The sequence below is a fragment of the Nipponia nippon genome, unplaced genomic scaffold (genome assembly GCF_047370975.1).
Source record: "Nipponia nippon isolate SJK-2023a ecotype South Korea unplaced genomic scaffold, ASM4737097v1 scaffold_5, whole genome shotgun sequence".
NCBI classification, from domain to species: Eukaryota; Metazoa; Chordata; class Aves; order Pelecaniformes; family Threskiornithidae; genus Nipponia; species Nipponia nippon.
This window is the reverse complement of record NW_028262369.1, coordinates 52714216-52740062: the sequence shown is the minus strand read 5'-3', so window position 1 is coordinate 52740062 and position 25847 is coordinate 52714216. Positions and strand designations below refer to the sequence as shown.

The window sequence follows — 25847 nt, the reverse complement described above, 5'->3', positions numbered from 1 at the left end:
GAGACCAACACTACCTGCCACAACTTATCAAAAATAATTAGCTTGCGGGTCCCTGAAGACCTTCAACACATAATAAAGACGACAAATTTCCTGCTACTCTAGTAGCAGTCTCCTTTCAAAACAGTAGGGAACTTGAAAGTTGTAACTGGAAAACTTTCCAACTTGCTCACCGTTTGAACTGAAGGAATTGCTAGAAATTATTTCAGAAGGAAGTTCTGAGAAGACCTTTAGAACCAGGCTACAAGCACTACTGCTCCATCAGCTGATCAAACAGAATTTTATTATGAACAACAGGTTTAAAAACAACCATACCTCAACCTTCACAGCTTATCCTGACAGAGTCTGATAAACATGGAAGCACCCCAGAAAATAATGACATTTGGAATGCGCAGATTTTATGTTAAGATTAACAGCCTGCTTTTAAACAGTAGTTAATCAGATCATTTTAAGAACACCTATTAAACTGGCATAGTAGAAGGATGAGACAGACCAGACTTTCCTTGTTAAAACAAAATAAACCAAAAGAAATCAGGAACCACCTGCAAGATCTAGATTCTCCCAGACAAGCACATTTCAGTTATTTCAGCTACTACACATGCTTAGTTTCTTCAGTTGTCTCGTAGCTGAAGCACAGTCCTACTACAGAAGTCTCAGATTAACATAAAATGCACCCCCGAAACTCCAAATATTTGTGCGATTGAGAAATAACGCTTTATGTGAAGGATTAAAACAGTGGTTTTGCAAGACTTTGCAAGAAATCAGTAGTGAGAGGGATCTGTACAGCAAGAAGAACATGTCATTTATGACTATTTTGGTGAGGTGACTTCAAGGTTGGAATGAATAATTGTCAATAAACCCTCCAGCTTTTGTAATGCTGAACCCAAGACTTACCTTAGCACAGTATTACCCGTCTGACACAAATACTCTTTTCTGTGTTCTTTGTCTCAAATTACATAGCAACCTCTGCTACAATCTATGTGAAGCAAATGGAAGATCTGTTCCTTCCTTCAGCCACACTTGCACTGCTTTTCAGTTTAACTGCATATCCTCCATTTCTTATGTTGCAAAATGAGAAAAAAATGAACGCTTTTGTCTGTCAAAACAATCCTCTTCCCTTGCCTCCTCTCTCCTCCTCCCAACCATCTCTCATATAAAGATTTTTCTCCATGTTCCTAATAATTCCTCTTTTTTAACAGTGTAGTTAACATTGTACAAAATAGGTAAAGGTACACAATCAAGTGATAGAGAGATTGTCTGTATTATTCTACATGTGGCCCTTATGCTTCCCAAGATCCTTTTCTTCCCCCCCCTCCCTTTTTTCCCCTTCCCCCCCCCTTTTTTTTTTCAGAGGGGGGGGGCGGGGGGAACAGGGGGAAACAAACACAAAAAACCCAAACAAAAACTCAAACAAAACACAAAAAACAACAACCAACCAACCAACCAGCATGCTGAGCAGAAACTTTCATGTAAAAGTCTGCAAAGGATGTCCAGGTCCTTTTTCTATGTGAATTAATGTTAAAGTCTTTAGATTTTCCAAATGTCAATGGCTGGTGGTCAGGAGATGCTGCTAATTAGACGATATGACATTTTTCATCTGCATAATGCAACAGTGTCTCACTCACACCAAGTTCAAGCTTGAGCCAGAGCCAAGAGCTACCTTCTCAAATGTAACAGTTAATACCTACTCGAGGTTATTCTGCCAGTCTTACTGCAAACTACTGAAAGTCTGCCTGCATAGGACTTCTGCAATTTGTTTCTGATGTATGTAATAACCCATCTCTATCTGCCGGAAGTTGCCCTAGACCACATGTAGCTGCCTTCCTTCTCACTGTATTAGAAAGAAATCTCAAAGTGGGGACAGGGGGACACCCATCACACTTGCATGAAACACACTCCTCTACAAATTCCAACATAGAGCAGTGCACAACCGGTACTGCTTCTGGCAACATAAATTTGCAACAAATGATTTAGAAATCTTTATATTTCTATCACAAAAGTCCCTTCCTTCTCCCGCTGGTAGCACACAGCGTGTTGCTACCATGCAGTAACAGGAAAGCTATTTCCTAAAGCACTCTAACCAGAAAGTCTCTTTATATCAGAAAAATCTATTTACAATAAGCTGATAGGACTTTTGCACCTTCTTGCCCGTCACACATTTCCACAAATAAAAAGAATTCATTAGAAATCAGTGACACCTTTGAAATCTAATACCATTTCAACTTTTACCGTACTAGTAACCAAGAAAATGAAACCGATGCAAAAGATAACCGTCAAGAGACACACTTCTTGAGAAAAACAAGTGGTCAAACTAAGTGATGGGAAATGCACCTAATTCAGCATGCACTGTGGAATATCTCTATACAGAAAGGAAAGTAACACAACATAAGTAAATATTTGTGGTTTTCTTTCTCAGTTATCATGAGCCCATAGACTTCAGACTGCATTACTGTAATATAGCCTACACAGAATCTTGAAGGTCACACTGAAATTTCAGCTGGTACAGGATGTTTATATAATGATCTTTCACAACAGAAGCATATTATATCTTTATTCCTCTATGATAATGGTTTAATATTAATTACCAAGTGCAGTCCAAGACATTAACTTCAAACTACAAATTCCCCTATGGCTTATCTCCCATGTCCTTTGAGTCAGATTTTTTTTGGCCAAACAGCCAATATTACTTGGGATGCTCCAGCAAACAACCACCTGATTTACTGGGTGCGGGAAGAACCCCCACAAAACCACATAGAGTTTCATATGCAAAATGATTCAGTGACTCCACTGGGGAAAGAATTTCAAACAGTGAGCAGGCTTTGCAAAAAATTATAAAGTTTCATAAAGGGTCATCTGTTTAAAAGGTATCTTACAGTGGCTGCTCCATCGCTATTTCGAGATGCTCAGGATGTTTGGCAGCCTAAATGCAGGTGAATTCTTTCCTTCTAGTTCAGTTTTACACTTCATACTGTTTGAAAGCTATGATTCCACAAGTTCTTTCAAATGGATGAAACATTTTTTCCCAGGTATCCAGCATGGAAACCATATGATTTCTTGGGTGGAATTTAAACAAAAAAAAGGTAATTATCCTTCATATTATTACATATTACAGAATTGGACAGGCCAATTCCCTAAGTATCATGAAAAACCCTTTTACAGCACTGGCTAGTTATGAGATATAGACCCTAAATAAAATGGGATGTCAGTCTGCCATCATCACCAAAGGTGACCACCATCAGCATCACCAAGATCTCTGAACCACATATAAAGAAATTAAGTCGATATTTTAATATACACGCTCACTGAATCTCAGCTTCTACAATGCTTTATTTAACAAGACTGATAATAGTTTCCACTCTGATTCCTGGTGAATCACTGGCAACACAGCAGAAGTTTCTGCAAGCAATCCAGTTAATTTCTGTTCATCTGCTTTATCATGACCACTTTTATATAATAATATACATGTCCCAAGATGCCTGTAAATTAAACCCTGACATATTCATGTATGGAATTTCTGAATTCATACATTCATCTGTTCATTGGAACATTAGTTTTTAAAATCATTATCAGCATACAATAATCTCACCATAAATTTCTAAAATGTTTTGCTTTAAAACTAAGCTAGTTTGGATACAAAGCTGACAAAATAAAAAAAAAAAACCCACCACACCAGAAAACATACACATAACTTCCCACTCATCTCCATTAAGGTTACTGCTGCTCAAAAGTGATTGACAAGCACACCACTCAAGTCTCTGGTTGTCAAAACAGACCATGCTGATGGTACCTGTATTTCTAAATTTCCCTCAAAGCAGCCTGTCAAGCTGTCTGCTTTGACAGAACATTTTCTAGGACAGGAAGGCACAGCGATAAGCTATTGTGGGGAAAAGAAAAGGTGCCTAACTGATAATGTCTGTTTCTATTCATGTTAGTGGAAACCGTAATTTCATATCAACATTGTGTATTAATGGACTGAAGAAAGCCATGGTGCTACTGATGAAGCTTAGAAACCGTCAAAAATGTACACACTCCTCCTAGGAACGCTGGTTTATTTATACAACTATGAAGTCTCTTATTAGCTTCACTGACTTCAAACACAGAAAGAGACATTTATAGTTGATAAAATTAACACCCTCCACATCCTTATAAGCCTGAAGAGAATAAAAAAAGTAAGTTTAGGAACACATTAATTTCTGCTTCGTAGTATTGCTGTGTTATCTAACAACTCTATAGCTATATGACGTGAATACAGTATAAATGCTGAATTTAACTGCATTTCTCTTCCAAGCAGAGTCATTAGAAGACAGCATTGCTAAACCAGTTACAGTGATTAAAGCACTCTGCAACAGTCCAGGTTACTTTGAACCTTTTAATCATTTTTGCAATTTTTTTTCCACTTCGGCCATTTTTAATATAGTAAAAACACACAGAAACCAGCAGCTACCACCGGAGGGACATAAGATTTTTCATTTATACTTGACTGTAATTAAAAACAAACAAACAAACAAACAAACAAACCCCCCGCAAAAAGAGAGAGCTACTCTTAGGAAAAAGGCACACAGGCATGTGGAGAAAATCAAACGTTCCCAGTTCCCAGGAAAAAAACCGCATCAGTTCCCTGTTTTAAAACGGCACAGGCCTCACAATGGCTTTTCAGGACAAAAACTGACACCAGGACATTCCCCATCACCAAAGCACATTAAAATGCAGCTATACCAACACCGCACTCCCAGCAAGAAACCTTACCCATCCTCGCCCTGTTAATCCAACAGCTAAAACAACGCCAGGGTGAAAAACTAGTGAAAGTAAGCGGAGTTTCTGTTTGGTTTTATCACGGTTTCTCCCCACGCAGAGGGAGGCCGAGGGCCACCTCGCTCTTCCCTCAGGCGCCACAGACAAAAGAGCGACAACCGGGGGCGGGGGGTGTCCCCCCACACCGACGGCGGGAACGGGGGGGCTCTGGCCTTATTTCTTCCCCCACCCCAGTTGTTCGTTTAACTGTGCCGAGTCCGACACGGGGTGAGGTTTCTCTTCTTTCCAGGCACGCAGAGCCGCTGGAAAAACAACAGCAGGCGCAGGCCACACACAAAAGCCGCCTGTCCCTTCTCCGCCGTAGCCTGAGGTGATGCCGCCTCTCCCCACCCCCCCCAGGCCGGACCCAACCGCTGGGCCCTGCCCTCCCCGCCCCCCTCCTCCTCCCACGCACCGGGGACAGCGGCCTCCGCAGCTCCCTCCCTCCCTCCCTCCCTCCCTGCCCGGGGCGCTCGGAAATCGAGCCCGGCAGGAGCCTGAGGCCTAGCGAGACAGGCAGCAGCACGGGCCCCACAGGTAAGCGCAGCGCCCGCCCCTCCGCCTCCCCTCCCCGAGAAGGGGAGCGGAGCCCTCCCACCAGCGCCCCCGAGGCCAGCCCCATTGTTCCCCGCACCCCAGGCTCTCCACTCCCCGCAGCTGAGTCCGGCAGCGGGGGGCAGAGGAGACAGCGCACTCACCACACGGGCCGGGCTCCCCGCAGCGGCCACCGGCCCCCTCAGCTGCGGCACACGGGGGCGGCCGCAGCGCCCTGCTCCTCCAGCACTCGCAGGCCCCGGGGCTCCCCCACCGCCGTCGCCTGCCGCCCCTCCGCCACCGCCGCTGCAGCAGCGGCCATCTTGTGCGTCGGCTGCCTCCCCTCCCCGCCTGCCTGCCTGCCTCCCTGCACCGCCTCGCCGCCGCCGCCCGCCCCTTCCTGCGCCCGCCCCGCGGGGCGGGACCGGGAGAAAAAGCCGAGTCACGGCTCGGAGCGCCGGGACGGTTTGGGGGTGGGAGGGATGGTGCTGCCGGCTGGGGGTGCTGTGAGGTACTGGCAGGTACTGTCCGGGGCGGTGCGTGCTCCCCACTGCCCTCGTTCGCCTTTTGGGTGGTTCTTTTGCTCTTTCACATCATCTTCTTGTCGCCGCTGATCGTGGCGGGCGCAGCCAGGCTGCGGGGTCGAGGTCGTGGCTCTTCATACGCTAAGTGTAGCCCAAGGAACTCTCTGCGTGCTCGGAGCCTCCCGAAGCCCCTAGCCCGCCATTTTCTCTCCCTCAGCGCCCAGGGCTGCACTGTGGTTCCTCTCTTCCTCACTGTGATTGCCTCATGCCATCAAACCTTAGAGCTTGGGAGTTGGTTTATTTTCTTACTCAGAGGGGAAAAACACAAATGAATGCTGTTACCACTTAGGTGGCCCTGCAGGGCAAAGACCCCGTTGCTTTGCCCACCAGACCCATGGGAAGGTGCAGAGCTGGGCTTGCTGCTGGAGAAGGTCCCCTGTAGTTTTCTTTGCTGCAGGACACGTTTAAGTCATCCTCAGCCTCAAACAACACCACAGATAAGATGTGTTGGGGCCCCACCAAGCCTTTTTGTATCACACGCTATCTGAACTACAGTTGTGCTACAGAAGGAATTTTAAAATGAACTTATATCTTACAAGTATTGATGATTACTTGCTGCATTTAGTTAGCACATACTGATAGTTTTAAAATGCTTTGAGAACTAATTATTTAACATCAGGATATTTCAAAGTAGCATCAAATTGATCTCCATTTTATGAGAACGTGAACTGTGGTGCAAAATACCAAGGAATTTGTCCAAATTTATTTCCAAATTTAATAACAAAAATGGGGTTCAGTGGTCCCACCCTATTCCCTAGATATTTTATCATGTATATGCCCAGCTGGAGGCTCTGTGGGATCAGTGCTGGTGTGAGGTCACTGTGCAGGATGCTGCATATGGAATCACTGCACTTTTAAACACTTCGTAACACCATAAGGAGCATGAACTGTATTATCGGTTCAACATTCAAATGGCAGAGGACTATATGACCTTGAAATACAATTAAAACAGTGTAATGTCAGATCAGAAGTAACCAGGCCCAGAGCCAAGGGCTTGAGACAGCAACCTGCAAAAGGAAGCTGGGCCATGACATGCAGACAGAAAGCCAGAAACAAATAGCAGAGCTAGACTCCTAGGCACAAGGGGAAAAACTACATAGGGTGAGGTTAATCTTCAGCTCCTATTTCTGACTTCTGTTGCTGGTAGACAGATTTTCATGTTAACTTTACAAGAAATGTGGCGATAATAGCTAAATGTGTTATTTCTATCAGTTTTACTAAAGAAGTTGTCTCTATTAGGCTTTTCCACCAAACCAGTTGAGCTTAATGCTTGTCAAGGATCAGTGCTTAAATAAAATAATATTAAGAACAGCTATTAAATTAATTTCTGAAAACAGGGTTTTCTTGCCATATTCATAGGCATTTGGGATCTTATGAATACAGAAGGCCAAGATCTTTACAAAGACCACCTTTAACTTAGCGAGAGCCTTGCTGTGAGTTACAAAAGAAGTGTAACTCAGTGTAAATTGGGAAGTTTAACATGGAAGTTTAACATAGAAACGTGAATCTTAAGCATTATGGCTGTTTTACTGTTATTTCAAAGAGATCAACAGAAAAGATTTAGAAGTCTACAAACAGAAATCTAAAAATCAATGTCTATAAGCATCAGAATTCTTAGTACCATCATTACACAACAAAATATCTGAGTGAATTATTTAATCAAGATAATCACAGTTAGCCAGATTCAGAAGTCAGGGATGATCACAGATTAGTACATTATTATATTTTTATCATTATATTGGCATTGTAATACTTCCTACAATGCCCCAATGAAACATTAATACCACTTGTTCTTAATGACTGTATAAATTATGTAAGAGTCTTTGTCCTGAAGCACAATCTTTCATATAACCAATTGGCAAATCGCAGCATAATTTGTTTAAAAAAAATAAAAAAAAATCTGAATCATTATACTCCTACCTAATTAGTTCTCCCTCTTGGAAATTAACTACTAAGCAGTATCTCTGCACATTAGTCTAATCAATTTAAATATTGTCTTCATACTATTACTCAAATTTAAAACTGTGCATACCACAGAAAGTTTTCAGTCAGCAATTCCCATCTTTTGCATGCTCCTCTCCTAAATGTTATACTAGAAATGTGAAGTTACCAGTATCCTGTTCAGATGCAGAAGACAGCACTAGGAGCTAAAATGGTAGGTGTTCTTTGCAACCTTTGTTTAAAGTCACAGGTCGAGGGCTGAGGACATCCTCCTACTTCCTAGTTTATAGCAGGTGATTGTACACAGTACATCATTTTGGTGTTTTGTTCAGTCTGGTTTTTAATACTCCAATCTGGAGACTTCTACCACTTCCTATACTTGGTTCCTGTATACGGTTCCTATATTGCGGAAAGGTGTTCATTTTCAGGTAGCTTATGTTTTCCCTCAGCATTTAATTCTGTTACCAGTATTTACTTGCTAGCAACAATTTTCAGTATTACAACATAGTTTACCACAGTACCGCATTGTTTAAATTTAAAGAAGTGGGCTCTGAAATGACCTATGGTTCTTATTAAGTAACATTGCAAGGATGAGTACTCTAAACCTCAAAATCTGTTTTAGACCTCCATCAGAGTAACACTTTTCTAATGATTATTCTTTATTCTGGATTTTAAAGGTTCCAAAATTTGTAGATGAGCTTGTTCTCTCTTTGGGAACTGATCCCACTAGATACCTAGATTATTTTTAATGTCTACTTTCTCCAGTTATGCAGCATTTCTTCCTGCATGACACACCTCCTCAGCATATGAAACACAACACAGTATTTGCTTTTAGGATTACTGTTTTCATATCTCACTTCAGCTTATTACTAAATCTGCTGTAATTTATCTCCACTTGTTCACATTGTTCTTTCTTTTATGTCCTCAAAACCCCACAGGAATTAGTTTTGATTCTACAACATATCATCTCAATTTTCCATTCCTTCTTTTTCTTTTATTCCTTCCAAAAGGGGATAAAGTGTAGGCATGGTTCTAGGATTTTACATTTGTGGCCACCCTAGTAATGTTCTTCAGATTATACATTAGAAATGAATCCCCATATTAGCCTGTATGACTGAGAGAAATAGGTAAAATACCAGTGTAACTGTCAAATGGTATCATCTCATGATTCAATTTTTATATTACTCTTTCCATATAAAACTGTGGTAACAGAATAGCTGTCTTCATAAAAAGAAAGATTTTTCTTCTAATGCGTTGGCAATGTTTCAGTTTGCTATTTTAGTTATCTGCGTGACCTGTAAAGCTAATAATAATGGAAAATGTCTCATTTTGAAACCTGTGATATCAGAATGAAAGGCAAGAATTAAATATTTTTCCAGCTGGCTGCAAGCATTTAAAGAAAAGTCCTCATTATTTCACACAGCCAAGATTCTTGCATATATTATATAAACCAAAAGATAACAAAAAATAAAATCTTTAGCATTTTTGTGTGCTTGACCATCATGTTAACAAAACCTAAAATTCCTGCACTTTTATAAAATTCCACTGATAAAAGCAGAAGACTTAAGCATATTGGCCCAACATAATGATTGTAAAAAAACCCCAATACTCATTAAAGAGTATGCTGAATATCATCCAAGCTCATGTAATTCAGAAGCAACTTTTAGAATTGGTTATATATGCTTATTTTAAAATAATAAGAGGATGATAGCAAAATAAAGCCTTCCACTGTGGAAGGGCATGCTCAGTATCTTGACCATAACATATAAGGTTTCGATTTCCTTTATGCAACAGAAGCCTCAATGATGTAAAAGAATGTGAAGTGCACAAGTGTAAAATTAACATTCCTCCATGAATGCTTCTCTCTCAACCATTCAGTTTGCACAAGCAAATAATGCTATATAACCCACCAAACATTATCAGATATGTTTAAACATTTGTAAAACTTCTTGCAGTTATTTGATGTTATGTATAATAGATTTGCAGAGTATCAGTCAGTTATTAACATTTGTGTTTTCAGGCTGCTAGGAATGCAAAAACTCTGTATAAATATACCCTGTGGCTGCTGTGAAAAAAAGAAGCAATGATAAGGAAGGTAAGAAACTTCCCTTTGATGACTTCTCATTAGAAGTTTCACTTAACTGTCCCATCTCATTATCCTCCTTGTCCCACTGACACACAGAGATGCAATATGCGGACTTAGCAGTATGTATGTGCCACAGATTCTCATGGTACTCCTTACTGCCTTTTTGCTTACGTGTAATTGCCTGGTTTGCTTTAATCCCAGAGTTTCCAGTGTCATTCGGCAACCTCTCTCTCTAAGCGTGACAAAAATTTTGAAACATCATAAAGTACAAGAATTTGCAGCATAACAAGAATGTAGACCCACTTGGAGGCTGTGAGGATATCGGAGTTTTAATGTTCACTGGGCAGAGCACGTCAAAGTCACTACCACATACTTGTCATTCTGGTGCCCTCTGCTGAAATAACCATCTGGCTTCTGAACACCCCCTGGGGAGGGTCAAGAGCCTCTGCCAAGTGCCATATGCTGCCACCTCTTCATCTTGCACTTTAGTTCCTTGATTTATTTCCTTTTCTGTTCTGCCTCAACAAAAAGCAGAAGTACGACCCTTTATTTCCTTTCCTTCCTCCAGCGGTACTTATGTTGAAATTTGTTCTTTTCTCTTCCTTCATAACATTGTTGCATCACATTTTACAACAGCCAATTATTGAGCTTAGGAAAGTAACATATGAGTTGAGATAATAAAGAATTAAGAAAATTACATTTTATAAGAATTGCAGCTCAGATGTGCGTATAAAACCAAGAACCATCTAAATTAGCAATGTAATTTTTGTTCACTTCTGGCAGATTTCCTCATGTACTATAAAACAAGGGGAAAATGAAAGACAGGCAGGGCGATACAGTCAGCATGGGTTTTCTACAGCAAGTCAGTACCTTTGTTTAGCTGCATGTAAAACCACAGCCTTACTCTCACTTTGCAGGGGAAGCTACATTGTAGAGGTTAAGCAACTTTTCAGGTTCACTTAGCAAGCAGTGGCAAGATGAGGAGTAAACCCCATGGTCTGGTCTTCTGTTCCAACCACTACACCTTGTGCATCCACCACACTTGTGCAAGTTGCAGTAATTACATTATGACTAAACTGCTATCTATCTGAGTAATTTTTCCAATCAGATTTCCCAGACAGAGCACTCATAGTACAAGTAAAAAGTGGGACTGTCTTACATCTCTGTAGTCGCATCACATTTCTGCAGTAAAAGAAAACATGCTGACTATTTCCAGGAGTTATTCTTGCTTAGTATCACTCATAAAGACTCAAAGTTTTGTACTGGTTTGGTTTGAGAACCCCTGATACAAGACTCCCCAGTGCATCTTCCAACAAATGGGACTACAAATTCCCACAGGAAAATAAAAGTAAAGGACCATCCTAACGTATGAATAACTGCATAAAGCAGTGGTTTTAGGTGGTTTTACATTAGTGTGGATCTCAAGTAGCTGCTGCTTATTCAGATCTCAATTCTAGGAGTTTTTAAAAAGTATATTGTTCAGGTAATTGCAGAGGGACATTTCTTACATTTCATCCCTCAATGGTTTTTGAGAAGAGACCTATAAATAAAAATGAATTTTATAACATGTAGCTGCAGTACATGCTTGATAAGCAGTTTACAAAAAGATTATTTGCAGTGGAAACATGTCAAATTTGTTTAGGTAGGCTGAAATTATTTTTCCGAGATTATAGCTCTATGGTAATTTCCTTTATTCTTTTACCAGATTCTACACATCATGTCTACTTTGACAGGCAAATTCTCACACATGCAAAACTCTACCTTTTTGCTAAGAATTTCTTCCCCCACTTTTAAATTTATTTTCAGCACAGTATTCTTGGTTTCCTCCCTCTCATTACTGTGCTGGTAAAAAGCTGTTACACACCATTCCAGCAATTCAGTTTCATCAGGAAACAGAGAAATTTCTGAATCCTAAATGTACAGTATAATTTTTTCCTGTTGTGTATATTCATCTTGTTTTGGTAGATTGTCATCAAGAATTACATAATTAATCCTAACCTTGAAAGTTTTGGTTGTTGTTTTTTTTTTCAGATTTAACGTTCCAGCTATTAAATTTATTTTTTAACTTGGTTAAAAAGAACACAGGTTTTGTAAAAAGAAGTTGCTATCTTTTATTGTTAATAAAATAACAAGATTTTTTCAAACTTGGTGGTTTGTTGGTTGAAGGCTATAGTAATCTGACATGTCACGTGATGCTGCCTACTATTCTTTGATTCCAGCAGGTGAAGGAGGCATTTACAGAAGAAAAAGAAAATTTACTAAAGGGAATCAGTAAGTTGAATGAACAATAGTAACTAATAGTGGAATTAGCCCTCATTACCAGACAGGAAGAGACAGTATTTGTGGTTTGGCTAGTTAACTACTTTGGATGTTATTTTTCTACATAAGCTACTGATACAATTGCTAAAGAAACAACAGTGAAAGGATCAGAATGTACTATGAGCACAGATGGAGCTTACATTGTATACATATTTTTAAGACAGTCAATTAATTTCATTTAAGTAAGAGTGACATTAGTTTCTCGGAGATTAATGGGTATTTATTACACACTTATTGAGGAACATGGTATAGGCAAATAGACTATACATAGACTATAGTATAGACTGTATATAGACTATGGTATAGGCAAAAGTTTTAGCCTGTTAACAAAACCAAAATATTTTGAGAAGCACACTTTCTGCTCTGTTAGGGAAGTTTCTCATTCTCATACATAAGGCCACAGTATCTCCAGTCTATTTGTCCCCAATGCTTCTGGCGTTCTGGTGGCTCTGCTAGGCAGACACATGCTACCTGCACGTAAAAACAGGAGTCAAAGTAAGTTATTCATCTTCCTCATAAAGTCTTCAGTGTTTACAGCTTGACTGTAGTTGAACTTCAGTTCCGCAGTTTGATATCAGAAGGTTGTTTATGTTGCAGTTTATCACTGTCTCTCCCAGCCAGCAGCTTTTCTTATCAATGTTTCCACTAACATGCAGTGTTGTGCAAAAAAAGAGAAAAAAAAAAAAAAAAAAGGAGTGTCCTCTGTTTTCATACACAAAACCCACCTTCTCCTTCGGTTTCCTTCCACAGGAAGCACATATGCATATATACACTTATTTGCATATTAAATAGACAAGATAAAACTGTTTCTACCCGACATAGAATCATAGAATCGTTAAGGTTGGAAAAGACCCTTAAGATCATTGAGTCCAACCGTTAACCTATCACTGCCAAGTCCACCACTAAACCATGTCCTCGAGCACCACGTCTGCCCTTCTAGGAGAGTTAAACATTGAAAACCAGCTGAGAGCAAACATAGTCATTCACTGATCTCTCAGGTGTAACAGCTACAACTGCAAGTGTCAGGAGGCAGAGACTGAAACAAACTGGCTTTGTCTTGCACTTCTCAAGCTCACAAATCTAAAGGAGAATCCTGGGAATGCACTATTAAAATTCTAAAAATCTGACCCTCAGTCTTCTTTCAATGTTAGCTGCTAAAAGAACAAAAACAGAGAGATACAAACCGTATCATAGAATCATTTAGCTTGGAAAAGACCCTTAAGATTGAGTCTGCCTGATCACATTATTGGGTTGTCTGGTGCCTTCTGGCTGGGAGATCCTCATCAGTCTATCTAGAATGGGTTTATCCTGCTCTTATTTGGAGCTTGTGCTGCTCAGTATTTGTTTCCTGGCCTCCGTGTATTCCGCCTCCCTGTGCACCAAGGATTTCACGGGAAAAGCTGGTTTGCTGGCAGAGTTGGGATTACAAAGCACGCTGTTCGTCATCGGCCTCTATAAGACCCAGATCTGCGGGGAAGGACCTGAAGGAAGGCTGTTGTCCTGAGTCACGACCGGCACTTTAGGAGGAGATTTTGACTTTCTACTTCCCTTCTGCATGATCTTCAGCTTCTTTTCCAACTGTCTGTCGGCTGCCTCCTCCCAGCTCTTGGTGACCTCCTCCAAAAGAGAGCACTGTGACTTGGCTGAAGGAGAAGATAATATTTCTGCATCCAGCGAGGGGGGGAGTCAGCCCTTCAGCAGCCATGAGGGTCACCCAGAGCTCAAGCACTGCCTCCTCAGCAGGCACAGCGTCAGGGAGGGGCAGGCGGTAACAGTGGGCCTGGGGTGGTAATTATGGCCTGGGGCGGGGGGGGCAAAGCCCCAGTTTGGGGCAGACACCCCCCTGGCGCTGTGGGTGTTGGGTATCTGTGCTGGGTCTGTGCCCCGCTCCTGGCTGTGGGGGGAGAAATGCCGCCTCCGGGGTAATGAATCCCCCCTGGGGGTAAATGCACCCCTGAGGGGGTAACAGTGGTTGGGGGGCAGTTCTGGCTGGGCCCTGTGGGTCCCTGCCCACGATACCTGTGCCAGGGCCACTGTGGGGCTGGGGGCAAATGGGGGGTGTGGGGCAAATCAGGGACTCTGGGGGGCAAATGTGTGGGTGGGAAGGATGGGTGATGCCCCTCCCCCAGTGGCAAGTAACCCCTCCAGTGGTAAATCGCCCCCCAGGAGCAGATATGCCCTCAAAGGGCAAATCTTCCCCTCAGGGGAAATTCCCTGCCCAGGGGCAGATTCCCACCCTGAGCTCTGTGTGGGGCAGCTGAGGGGGGTAAATGCCCCCTCCCAGGCCTGGGGGTGGGCAGTTCCTGCCCCCAGGGCAGGAGCCAGGGGCAGAGCCAGGAGCCATGGGGTGAATTGTCACTGCAGGGCTCAGGGCCAAACCGTAGAGAAATTTAGAATAAACGGTGACTGTCAAGAAATCCATTCATATTAAATAGAGAATAATTTTCTAGTAATGTTTACTAATTTACAAATACATTTATGACAGCCGGCTGGATATGAGCCAGCAATGTGCTCAGGTGGCCAAGATTGCTAATAGCATCCTGGCTTGCATCAGGAATAGTGTGGCCAGCAGGACTAGGGAAGTGATCATGCCCCTCTACTTGGCACTGGTGAGGCTGCACCTTGAATACTGTGTTCAGTTTTGGGCCCCTCACTACACTACCATCGAGGTGCTGGAGCGTGTCCAAAGGGCAACGAAGCTGGTGAAGGGTCTAGAGAATGAGTCATACGAGGAACGGCTGAGGGAGCTGGGGTTGTTTAGTCTGGAGAAGAGGAGGCTGAGGGGAGGCTTTTATCGCTCTCTACAACTACCTGAAAGGAGGTTGTAGCGAGGTGGGGGTCGGTCTCTTCTCCCTAGTAACAAGTGATAGGACGAGAGGAAATGGCCTCAAGTTGCACCAGGGGAGGTTTAGGTTGGATATTAGGAAAAACTTCTTCACCGAAAGGGCAGTCAGGCACTGGAACAGGCTGCCGAGGGAAGTGGTTGAGTCTCCATCCCTAGAGATATTTAAAAGATGGGTAGATGTGGTGCTTAGGGACATGGTTTAGTGGTGGATTTGGCAGTGCTAGGTTAAGGGTTGGACTTGATGATCTTAAAGGTCTTTTCCAACCTTAACGATTCTATGATTCTATGACAGTTTATAAAAATAGGAAATTTCTAACAATATGTAACAGTTTATAATACATTAGGGGGGTGCCTGGGACCCCCACAGAGGGGCTGTGACTCCTGGTTTCCCTCTAGTTTTCCTGCAACAGTCCCAGCCCCACAATGAAGACCACAGCCTGGATAAAAAATAGCAGGATGGTGATGCCTGTGGGGACAGAGGGGACACGTGGCAGGGGTTGGGGACTCACTTTCCCCTGTCCCCAACCCCTCCGCAGTGGACCCAGGTGTCTGGACCCTCTTACCCAGGCACAGCAGGGCCAGGTTGCCCCTGAAGGTGCGATGTGGCTGCAGGCTGAACATGGCTCCAGCCATGAAGAGGTTTGTGGTGAACGAGACCTGGGGGACACGGGGGTCAGCAAGGGGACCCAAGCATGCAGACTCGGGCCCAGGAGCTTGGGCAGCCCCAGGCGTCCGGGGGGCATTCCCAGGAGGACTCAGGCTTGGGGGGGGTTCCCAGGGGAGACCCAGGTCTTGCATGGGAGGAGGGGTGGGGGTTGGTTCCCGGGGGGGGACTAAAAGACGTACTGATTTCATGGTGGGGATGGGACCCCATGGATAGGGGCTTGCTCGAATCAGCCACACCAGTACATATTCAAACTAAAGGTGGTAACTCGTCCTTGATCTGACAACATCCATTGCCTACAGAAGCCACAGCAGGGGCAGCACCACTACGAGAGGCATATGTAAAAAAGGGAGCACTGGTAGAATGTTAGTCCCCTTGCAATGCTCCTGTCCTGCTGATCAGAAAACCCAAACTGGGGTGAGACAGCAAACAGGTTTACCAGTTTGTGCAAGATCTTTGGGCAGTAAATGAGTGTGTCATAGTTCCTCACCCGGGGGTACCAGATCCTAGGATTATTACATTAATTTCAGCAAATGCTAAGGGGTACTCTGTAATTGACTTATGCACCGCATTTTTCAGCATACGTATCTATCCAGACCCTTGGTACCCTTTTGCGTTTACTTGGGGGAAAAATAGAGCAGACATGGACAAGGCTTCCCCAGGGCTTCCCTGGGTCCCCCACTATTTTTTCTAGCATTTTAGTGGAAGATTTGCAGGATGTTGCGTTTTAAAAATGGATCTGTTTTGATACAGTATGCTGATGATTTGTTAATAGCCAGTACCTCCAAGGAATCGTGTATAGCTGACACCCAGACGTTGCTGTTTGCATCTAACGGGTGTGCTGTTCCTAGATCCCAATCTGGAACTATGTGCAGTCGGGTCCTCGTATTATTTGAACAGCAACTGAGCTATGGGTTATTCAGTGACTCCTGTGAATGAAGCAGTGGAGGCTTCACCACTCAGTCTGAAGCTGAGCGCACAGGCAGCAGAATGGATTGCATTAACAAAGACTTGCCAGCTGTCCAAAGAAGAGGCTGTAAATATCTATACTGATTCTATACTGATTCTTGGTTGGATTTGGAGCATGTGACAGTACTGGGCAGTTCTGGAAGCAGCGTGGGTGTCTAACTTTCATTACAAGTAAAGTACTGAACTGTTAAAAGCCGTACAATTGCCAAAGAAACTAGCTATCGTTCATCAGCCAGCCCACACCAGCGAAAGGACAGAGGAAGAAATAGCAAATGGTCTAGTGGATGTTGCAGCTAAAGCCCAGCACAACCGCTGTATGAACCACCAGATTTACAAGCAGTGCAACCATCCGACGTGGTGTTGCCTGCTCCTGAAGAGATACAGAAGAAGCTGACTCTTGGAAGAGGAATGAAGCGACCAAAGACTCCTAGGGAATATGGAGAGCAGGTATGGAAAACCTTCCTGTTTTACCGAAGCAATACCTGATTCCCATAGCAAAAATGCATCATCATCCAGGGCATTTTGTGACTGCTGCACTAGCCCAGACATTGCTGAAGAATTGGTTTGCACCAAGAATTTATGCTGCAGCCAAATAAATAACTGTCTTGTACACACTGCCTTTAGCCTTAATGAATCTTTGGCAAAGACCTCAACAAACAACAAAACTGTCTCCCAATGAAATACCATTCAGAAGACCAATGCAACTCCCTGAAACTGATGTACCCGCCCATCTAAGTTTATTAGCAGGAGATAAAAACATAACCCAGTATATTTTACAGGTTCATAGATTATTAAAATGCAATTGGGCCCAGGCACAGCTTGTACAACCAGTACCTCTAGAAGGGGCTCTGCACCCCTTCAATCTAGGGGTGCAGAGTTTTGGAATTAGGTTTTGGTAAAAGGACACAAAAGAAAGGACAACTTACCCCCTCAAGTGGGAGGGACCGTTTTTGGTATTGCTAACCTTTCTCAGCCATAAAGGTGGAAAGAAAATGGAGTTGGATCCACCACTCCCACCTGAAACCTGCGACCAGTCCTTTTAATTCTGTATATTAACTACTGAGCTGCAGCATAGCATAGGAAATTATTGCTTCTCAAGTTTTTGGAAGTAAAAGTTCTCTGTCGCAGGATTCTACTATTTCATCAGACTAGAACTGCTTGGTTGCTCGTCATTTTTCAGCTTTTCTCTGAAGCCTGAAAGAGATCTGCACTCTGTTAACCTTGAATCCCATAGCCATCACTGCTCAGCTGTCTGTTTAGGTATCAGATTTTATCAATAGCCAAGTGACGGATATTTTCCTCAGAAAACAGTTTCTCACACAACTTCCAATTTTTTCTTCTTCAGAACTTGCAGATGAAGGGGTTGCTTTGAGGGTCGGGGGTTCTCAAAATAGATAAACACACTGTGGAGTAGAGACATGCTGCCAATAGGGAAGGTGTTATCCCCCCCCCCCCAGCTTTTGCACCATGTAAAGACAGACTTAATTTCTTAGTCCTTACACCTTTGTAGGGCTTCCCTAATGAAGCCTACGAATTGCAGCTTACCACAGAAGGGCCTAAAGTTACAGAAGCTTTGCTGGTTAAGATTCAGAAGCAGTGCTTTAAGACAGCTTTTAGGCACGTCTTGCATTTTTGAAGGTCAACACATTGGGATTTCTGGACGTTGGGCTTTAAAGGCAGAAGTGTATAGATGTAGCAACAGAGAAGTTCTACATAGCTAGATCAGAGATCTGTGCAATACACATCATGTTTATGTGGGTATGGCTGTATGTTTTTATATATATATATGAATATGTATAGATATACTTAGTGCATGTATATGAACATCAAAGCACTTGGTGATGGGAGGGTAGCATTCCCTGTCACACATTTTTGCACTTACCTAATTTTGTTTCTTATAGCTAAAACGAGATAAAGATCTAACTCAGCAGCATGAAATGTAAGCATTGGAACTATATAAGTGCGAGGAAAAAAATTATTGTTGTCCCTATAGAAGATTTTAATTTATTTTTTTGATAGAGAGCTAGGATCACCAGCAACTCAAGGAAAGCGCAGTTATAGTCTACGTTAATTGACTGATACATAATTGGCTACAGCATGTGAGTGAGCACCCCTGATGTTGTGTACTACGTATAACACATACAACAGTTACACAAAATATGTAAGGAAAATTGATCTGGCTTCCTCACACTCTGTTTAATGGTTTGGTAATTTTGATACAGATTTAGACCCAACTGTTGCTTTTTCATAATGATAGCATTATGAAAGAGAGAGAAAGATTAAAAGTCATAGTGATAAGACCTCTGTAAATCATAGATTGTCAAGTGAATTTATATTACCTACATAGTGAAGTGATAGTTTACATGGCACAGCAGGTCTACAGAAGATCAATATAATCCTTATCAGCTTTTGCATAAAAATGACCTAATTTTTCCCACCCCATTTCATATTAAAATTCTACCCTGAGATACTTAAGTATAAAAATGTCCCTTTCTCTCAGACTCTTCCATCAAATTTGAGCTCAACACTAATTAAATCATCAAATCCACGTTTCTCAGAAGGAAGCAGTTTCCTTGATACCTATTCTGTTCCACTCTACCCCAAAAAAGGAGAAGGGATGCTCCTTTCATTCTGCTGACCATTTACTGAGCTGAGCCCCCCCGTTTTAGCAATGCCATTTGAAGCCTGACACTCAATTCAGATGTCACAGGGCCAAGACGGCCACGAACAGCCCAGTCACTCTTTCCTGACACACAGAAAGGACCAGCAGAACGCTTTCGCATGTTTGCAGTCCTGTATGTAGTCATACATAGTTATAATTGGCTGAAATACAGTAAAAATTTAAATTTATTATGAGAAATTTAAAAGCGAAAGGAAACCTTATTCCAATCGGGAACCTAACAGCTAGAAAAGTCGTCTGCTGAGCCTAGTGAGAGACAGGGACATTGTTTTTCATCACACAGGCACAGGACATGTTGACAGGTAGCAAAAGGATTTTATATGTTGATGGTGTTATGCATATGTTTTCAGCTATGTTTTGCAAGCTACAGATCACAGCTCTAAAACGTGTGTAACTACAAAAGGGTTGCTGCTCTTTTTAAACATTTAGAATCTCAGCAGAAAGGTTTTGCATTTGTAATTAAAATTATGTTCTAGAGTTATGCATTTATATACCACAGGAGTCCTTCTGGGTGTGGTTTTCAAATGGTTCTAAACTACTGAATTGTGTCTAATTCACAAAATTGTTATAATGCTCTTTATCATTCAAGCTATCTCATTCCCTTCTGTTGCTTTGCTGGATGCACGTTTTAGAAAAGTTACCCAAGTCGTCTTTTGTCAGTAATTTCTCATAGGTCTTTGTATTTCTGTTATGATGATACCTTAAGTCTACAAGGTGTTAATGTTCTAAAGAGTAACTGCATTGCTAAATGAATCATGCAAAAGTAACAAGGAAAATAAGCCCTAAATTTGTAAATCTGCAACATACAAAAAGATCATACCAAATCTCATTAAAATATAGCACTAATATGTAAGAATAACAAATAATTGTTTGATTTCTACAAAAAGAATGTTGGTAATTTTTTAAATCTCCATAGACACGATCTCACTTTTAATTAAAATTGATTGTATGGTTATGTGTGTATAGACTATCTCATTAGAATGTCGAAATACTGTATAGTTGTTCATTAGGGATCCAGGACTAAATTCCATTCCGTCTCAGTTCTGAGTGACTGTGGGTAGCGTAGATCTCAATTTATTCTCTGTAAAAGAGAATAATACTGTTTTTTGAGGCAGCTAAAGGTGAAAGAATTTGGAAATTCAGTCTGTAGCTGCAACTTAAGACAAAGGCCACATTTTCATCTTAAAAACTCTGGAAACAACATTTCTGTGTGTTTTCTCCCACTTAATACTGCTGAAAATAAGCTATTACTTCAGTTGCAACCATTGTCAGATCCTTATCGATTTGTTCTGTCAGAAATAACTTGTAAAATCATTTCTGTACTACTGAACTACTAAATATGGGAAACTAACAACCACATTATAAAATAGATTATCTATATTCTGTTCTTGATCATGTGGACAGTGTGTTTATTTAGGGCTGTGTCACTGTTTAATGAGAATATTTGAAATGTGCTGAACATCTTTAATGCATTGAACTTAACTTCTCCACAGTTTGTATCTAGAAAGTCTCAATAAGTATTCCAAAAGTGAAATGCTTCCCATAAAGTTCAAGTATTGATTAATTACCCGTTGAAGGGAATTTGACTCCATTTTACCTCTGGCATATGATGTTTCGCACCAGCCCTAAGATTTTAAGGGTATCAAACCTCCCTAGAGAAAAGTCACTGCATGAGCTATTCCTAAGTATTTCCTTCCAATGCTATTAGTTCTAAAGCTGTAAGAAGTCACTCGCTTTTCTGGGCTTTAAAGCTTACTCCAGCAGTAAGATCGATATATTAGGCTAGTGTGCTCAAACATACTGTAAAGACCTGAGGCAAGGTCCCTGGGATGATGCTAGGTGCCTAAGCTGTGGGAGAAAAAGACCACAGCAGGATCAGTTACGAACTCTCACTAATTTTTAATTTCAGAACTTCTGATGTAACAAGAATGATACAAAGATACAAAAAGCTGCTGGGACCATGCCATCCACACAAGTTGCGCATTAGTATATTCTACAATGTGTAAAAATGTTTTCCCAGCATTCCTGCCCCAAATTTGGCGGTTTTATTCTGAACAATATACTTTCTTCCTATTATTTGTGGGGATAGACCTAATTACCTCCTAAACAGGAATTCTTCTTCAAGCCTGTTTTCAGACCTCCCTAGACAGACGCAGTAGTTCCCTGGTTTCTGACACAGACAGGGCTGTGGCAGCGGCAGAAGGACTGGTTGCGGGAGCTGCCCATTCAGAGCCCAGGCCGGACGACCTTGGCTCTCCATTAGCCTTCAGGGAAGGTTAAATGGAATTCCCTCTATCAAGACAAATATTTATATGTGAGCTCTGTAGAGGTCAGGTTGTGGAAATTAATACGCATGGACTTTATAGCTCCAATTAAGTGTGCAACTGGATTCCTTTATCACCATCTGTCCAGCAATATTACGCTTTGGCTCCCTGTAGTGGATAATGCAGGAGAGGCCTGGCATTGATTTTTTTTTTTCTTGGTGGATTTTAAAAGAAGTGATTTTTTTTTTTCCTCAATGTATGAATGCTCTACATCTTCAGGATTTTTATTACACCTCACAGGATATTAAGGATACGAGGATTTAAGTATGCTAAGAAAGAAAGTCTCGTTAAGTGTTTTAGCTTGAGAGTTCATTATGCAGCAAAAAATTATTTCCGTTATCAAAGAGGTGGGCTGGTGTGTGTATTCACTTCTCTTGTATACATACAGACTGCTTTCCTTACACAAACTCTCATATTTTTCTAGGCTGTACGTTCACATGTCTTTGACTTTCCAGATGTCCACCTGAACTTCTTTCAGTCATACTTGAGTATGACTCAAGGTCAAGTTGTGCAGACTTCTGGTAGTTCTTTATGTTCTGCACAGAGATCTCCGTAATTGAAAGGAGGTGCCCAAAACTGAGAACTGTTTTTCACTGGAAGCCTTTTTGATCTCAGTGGAGTGGAAGAATTCTTTCGCTCTTCTTGTGTTTGACAGTCTTTTTCTCCATTTCAGTAAAGCAGTCACATTTTTTGCAACAGCAAATCACTGTTGACTCATTTTCTATTTGTGAACTGCTATGAACCAAGACTTCTTTCTGTAAAGTAACTGCTTAGCCAGTTTGTCTCCAGCTTACATTTTTGCAATTACTCCCAGCTATACGTAATAGTTTCTTGCCTTGTTGAATTACATCCTATTTACTTCAGATCTTTGTTCTGACTCATCGTGATTTGTTCAATTCTATGTTCCAGAATGCTTGCAGCTCTCACCTGAACAGGACATCCTCCACAAATATGGTAAAAATATTCTTTATCCTGTTGCATCACAGAAGCAGTTCAGGACTCAGGATGCGAGCATCTGGAGATCTCACTTGCTACGAACTTTTTATTTGATTGTGAATCACTTGACACTACTTCCGAGTGCCATTTTCTAACCATTTCACGTAAATTTCATGTAGCCCATGCTCCTCTGTCCTTCTTATGAGAGTATTAGATGATACATCGTTAGAAGCCTTGCTGAAGTCAAGACTCCACGATTTGTTTTTGAGATGTTATTGTTGATTATTATTAATCTTATCATCCAAGGCCTTACAAATAATTTGCTCAATAATTTGTTCCAGTATTTTGCCTGATACAAAGTAAAGCTGACTGGCCTCTGATTCCCATCCTTTTCAAGGAAGGCACCGTTTCCTTTTTCCTGGTCTTATGGAACCTCAGCTCTCTTTTCTGAGTTCTTTAAGGTACTTGCTAATAGCTTTGAGATTGCTTAGCCATTTCGCTAAATATGTTGGCTGAAACTTACCTGGCACATGACTTTTGTAAGCATCTTACTTGAATAGATTCTATTTCTTTCCTTAGTTTAGCTTGATCATTTGTTTTTACGTTGCTAATGTTAGCTGTGTAAGCCACCTAATTACAGCTGACATTTTGGAGAACAAAGCAAAAAAAAATGAGGCTTTGGTCTTCCTTACATGACTTGATAATAGTTTCCTCACCCACCTGAGAGCAGGTCAGTTCTTCCCTGGTCATCTTTTACATAAGCCTCTTGTTGTTACGCTCGATGGCTCTTCAATAGTTTTAGCTCATTTTGTATGTTAACCTTTCTGGATTTTCCCTACGTATTACAACAATCACTTTGCTGTCAGTTTTAATAATTTAACCTAGATTCTGCTTTTTTCAAAAGGTGCAGGCCATCAAAATGGCCAGACTCCTTTTGCTAGCTTTCTTTCTCATTGCGACGGTCTGTTTGCGGCCTTCATGTCCATTCTATAGGAAATGGCACACTTTCCAGTGTGTACTTTTCCTTAGATTTGCTACAGTGGGGTTTGGCATTCAAACAGTGCGTTTAGTGAAACTTATTTTCTGCAAGTCTGTTGATTTTCCTTCCTTCTCTTTTGAAGAGTCATTAACTTACTTAATGACCACCGTCACCCATATGGTCTCCCAAATTCCTTTCTGAGTAGGTATCTTGCCATTTCAAGTCTCATTGTCACCAGTTCCTATGCTCTAGATGATTTTATTCAAATTAAAGTACCATGCACTTGATCTTTTTCGTTTGTGGGTTGCTAACGGGTCTTTGCTGTGACACTGTTCTTTTCCTTTCCTTTTTGCCATTATCCAAATATTTTCACTAGCTCTGTACCTTATGTTCCTTTTCTCCTACCTATTCTTCCTGAACAAACTCTACATTTCCATAACAATAACCAGTTATGACAATTTATTCATAATTTTCATTATGAATATAATGACTTTCAGTTCCTCCTGTTTATTACCCATATTCTTACACAAGCGTGCACCATCTGAGTAGAATGCCAAGGAAACTTTTTTCTTGTTATTCCCCTATTGTAATATTCAGTAAAATTGTTCCCTTCCTCCCTCTTCATTTTTCTTCTTTCCCCACGATTTTGTGGTTTATCTGTCTGAACCCTGTGGTGTGATAAAAATAATCTGAAGATAATTTAATTTACACCAGCTGCAGACAACTAGGAACGATGTGTAATAGTAACAGCAACAAAGTGGGGGACTGGCATAGCCTATAACTGGCCAAATAGTCCTGCTTTTCTTTCCTCTGGTAAATGCTCCTCTTTGTCTGCTCGCCTTGCCAGCTTTGAGACTGGTTTGTTACGGCATTACAATGCAAAAAGACCATGTAACAAATAAACCATCTCTCTGCCTGTTTGCATATTCAGAATTTGCCTTGCTTTTCTTACAGCATACAAACGAGCATTAAGGAGAATTAAACGCTTGGACGTATCAACTTTCAGTAGCTGTGCCCTTACAGTGAATTAAAAAGATCTCCAACATCAGACTTCAGTGGCATTGCTGGTACAAGTAATTGTGCTTCAAACTTGACCCCGAGGTTTCCCAGCAGCACGCCTCTGCGGCAGGTAGCAATGACGGGAGGGGAGGCTAGCAGCGCTGCGGCCAGCCAGCCTCCTTGCATTTCAACACCCGGCTCATACAGACGCAAGCTGTCGGAGCAGAGCTGCTATCTCGCTGTCATCGTGAGGAGCGCAGCCTTCCCCGCTTTCAGCCCCGGTGACGAGAAAGTAGCGTACACGCAGCGCCCGCACGGGGAATCCGGCTGTCCCAGGGTGACTGGACACAGCCTGCTGGCTTGCAGGAAACAGAGTTATTTTATTTAAGGCTGTGGTCTGACATTCCTTAAGGTTTTGCTGATCCACATCTGAAATGGAAAGAACACAGGCAAGCTGTATAAATTATGTGGTTAATTTAAATGTAATTTGTTTCACACACAAGACAAAAAAAAAAAAAGAGAAAGAAGAAACCAACAGGACAATCTTTCATTATCTAAACATATTTTATTTAAACATAAACAATGCTGATATTTATTTAAACATACACATATATTTACGATTTCAATATTAAATATTTGTTTAATCATACAAAACCACTGTTGATAAGCAAACACAATCTACTGCTTAGTCAGACTGGGGTACAGACTCAAAAGGCAAACTTAAAAAACAGTATTTTTTTGTTCTTTTTTTTGAAGAGTACCATGGTTTGTAGGTCACTTCCATTGTTCTTCAGTTGCAGTCAAGAATTTCGACACGTTTAGGGGCCGAAGAGAAACGTTTTCCAGAGCAGGCGCTCCCATGAAGCCACGCTGGACTTGAAGACCGACTTCGTGCCTGGACAGACAATCGGCCCCGTCAGGACGGGAGCGGTCCCGGCGCGGGCCGGCCGCGGAGGCGGCCTAACTCGGGGCAGCCCGCACCCGCCGCCGCTCGCACACCGACTTTCTCTCGGCCGCCAGATCTACCCCGCTCCGGCGGCGGCCGCCGCCTCGCCCGCACAGCCGGGCCGCCCCCCCGGAGGGGTTGTGGCGGCGGCGGGTAACGGCCGGCCGTGTTGCGCCCGCCCGCCCGTCCTCGGTGCCGGCGCTCGCGCCGTGTCGGCGGGAGGAGGAGGGGGGGAGGGGAGCGGTGCGCGCGT

General features: G+C 42.0%; 1 protein-coding gene and 2 long non-coding RNA genes across 15 annotated transcripts in view; 1 reads left to right on the top strand and 2 right to left on the bottom strand.

Annotated features, from left to right (window-relative positions):
- The window catches only part of RC3H1 (ring finger and CCCH-type domains 1), a 64560-nt gene extending 58936 nt beyond the window's left edge, over positions 1–5624 (bottom strand). For all 13 annotated transcript variants that reach the window (XM_087733855.1, XM_087733859.1, XM_087733863.1 and 10 more), the window contains exon 1: positions 5487–5624. The gene's annotated coding sequence lies outside the window, so the exon portion shown is untranslated. The remainder of the gene's footprint in view (positions 1–5486) is intronic.
- Positions 5253–24709, top strand: LOC148052203 (uncharacterized). The gene is made up of 5 exons (XR_015699124.1): positions 5253–5325; positions 9868–9942; positions 12153–12204; positions 16613–17177; positions 24604–24709. It is a non-coding gene; the product is annotated as an uncharacterized LOC148052203 (long non-coding RNA).
- LOC148052202 (uncharacterized) lies at positions 24141–25821 on the bottom strand. The gene is made up of 2 exons (XR_015699123.1): positions 25410–25821; positions 24141–25077 (listed from the first exon to the last, which is right to left on the bottom strand). It is a non-coding gene; the product is annotated as an uncharacterized LOC148052202 (long non-coding RNA).
- Between the last annotated feature and the right edge of the window lie 26 nt (positions 25822–25847).